A 2,592-nucleotide genomic window follows, 5' to 3' on the forward strand; every position below is an offset into this window, starting at 1 on the left:
ATTTTGTTTTTACTTCCTTGTAAAGCCTAGCAGTCATGTGGCCCCCCTCCAGAAACAAATGCGTAACTCACCCATTAAGAGACCTTTTACATAAGCCACTTTCTTATCTGCTAGAATCTGAGTGAGCTCTCTCAGCCTCTCAGCTTGTTTTCCCGTGAGTTTACACAATAATAAAACACACACAATGACCCTCTTACTCTTCTTTTACCAGCCATTATTTAATACTGATTAGCTTTGAAATGCAAATTGCCATATCAAATAGCAAGCTACTTGCAGTCACCTGGGCTAAGGCTGTATTCCAGTGAAAGTCAAAACGATTTTATGCAAAGACAACATACAAAGTCCATCCAAAGGCCCCTAGGAGATGACCAATTTTTTCAGGATTATATTCAGGATATGAAATTCTTTGAACTAACAGATTATCTTTTCTCCTAAATTCAGTGAACCTTTGCTGACCATTAGCTGAACTTTCAAAGCAATCAATGCTTTCAGCATTTTGTTTACATCAAAGTATTACTAATACTTGTATGAGAGGGAATTTCTATAGGGGAATCTCATCTAGCCTATTACCTTAGGACATTAGGATTTGTCTTAACTAGAGAGTAATAACTTCTTTTTTTTTTTTTTGCCCTGTAGCACGGCTTGAGGGATTTCAGTTCCCTGAATCCTAACCACTAGACCACCAGGGAACTCCCAGAGAGTAACAACTTTAGCACTGCAAAATATCTTCGAGATATTACCTAATTCACCCTCTTCGGTTTACAGATAAGCACCGAGGTCTAGAGGGCCTTTACTAGGTCAGTATTAGGAAACAGGGTTGGTTGCTGAATGGTAAATTCCTGGTGGGGTAGAAACTAAGCTGACATTCGCAGGCGGGTGTCAAACCAGCTGAAGTCCCTAGCCCGAAATTCAAGGTTTGCAAGGAAGAGACAGAGGCTGAGTAAAACTTAAAAACAGGATATCAAGACTAGGACTGATTTCTCAAAAGCAGCAGGAGGGAATGGGGCTGCCCCTAGAGCCACCGAGCTCTGGTCAAACTAGGCATTCCTCTGTGAGGTCGATGTGGAGAAGCCCGATTACCCAGTGGGATAGTTGAGAAATGACACAGACCTGGGGCAAAAGTGCAATGCCTGCCACAAGCTATGGAAGCACCATCCTGTTTTCCTTCTCCTTAAAATATCTCCTCTTACAGATATCTGCCTGGTGGTTGCCAAGGGCTGGAGGGAAGGGAGAATGGGGAGTTCCTACAATATTTAATGGCTACGGAGTTTCATTTGGGGATGTGGACAAAAGAATGTTGCCTGTCATTCCAGTACAACAAGTGTTTCTGCCCCGACTGTGCACCCTCAGGGGAATTCAGGCTGGAGAAAAATAGGATACTGGCCCTAGATAGTTAAGATGCATGGCAAAGAAATAATTTCAATGAGCCCAGACTCTTGCATCTCCCAATACATAGAAAAGCACTAAAATTATTAACTTGAGATGTCTGGTTTTTGTGATTAGCAGTAGTCTTTTGATGTTCAAATACATGTTTTGTTTGTTTGTTTTTAGTAAAAACTCCTAAATATTCTGGCTCCTCCCTTACCTCTTTGGAACAGTTCCTCAGAGCTGAGAGGCTATTTCCTGAGCTATAGCCCTCAGTAAGATCCCCTAATAAAACACAACTCTCCACTTTTTTTTTTTCTTTTGGCCGTGCTGCGTGGCATGCAGGACCTTACCCCGACCAGGGATCAGGCCTGAGCCCCCTGCACTGGGAGCGTGGAATCCTAACAACTGAACCACCAGGGAAGTCCCTAACTCTCGGCTTTTAAGTTGCGTGTTTTTTTTCAGCCGACAGGGAAGATGAAAAAGTTCTAGAGATGGATGGTGGTGACGGTTGCCTGACAATGTAAATGTACTTACTGCCACTGAACTGTACACTTAAATACGGTTAAAATACCAAATTTTATGTTACATATATTTTACCACACAAAAAATCTGCCGTTAGTTCTTAATTCACCTTTTTAATAAATTTCCCATTCTCACTTTTTTTAAAAAACTCCAAAAAATTCAAGAAGTCTGCTTGAGAAAATCATTACCAGACTGAAAATCACTTGATAGATAGTGAAATCTCTGAGAAAATTTAATTTTTTTTAAAATTTTGTCAGAAGCAGTTGGTAAACAAAAAACACAAAGAACTGTAAATTTTAGAGAAACTAAAGTTTTCTCACAACCACTAATAAAAATGTTAGTTCCCAATACTACTTTCCCCAAATAAAAAAGATCTTTCAAAATAATAACATATAGCGCTGTCTCTTTGTAAGCATTTAAAACATGCAAAAGAAATAGGAAGGGGAGCCTTTTGGAATTGCCATTTTACAATCAAGAAAACTGAGGATTAGAGAGGGTAAGTATCTTGCCCATAGTCATACAGTCTGGAAGAACAAGGTCTAGCCTGGAATCTAAAGCAGACTCCAAATCCTCATTGTTAATTTGTTCTTCATATGCAAATGTATTTCTTGTTTCAGGTTATGTAATCATTGTAAATAATGGGGTAGGGATGAGAGTAAGGCAATGGCATTGAATAATGCCCCAAATAACCAAAGTAAATTC

The sequence above is a fragment of the Balaenoptera ricei genome, chromosome 4, assembly GCF_028023285.1.
Source record: "Balaenoptera ricei isolate mBalRic1 chromosome 4, mBalRic1.hap2, whole genome shotgun sequence".
Taxonomy (NCBI): Eukaryota; Metazoa; Chordata; class Mammalia; order Artiodactyla; family Balaenopteridae; genus Balaenoptera; species Balaenoptera ricei.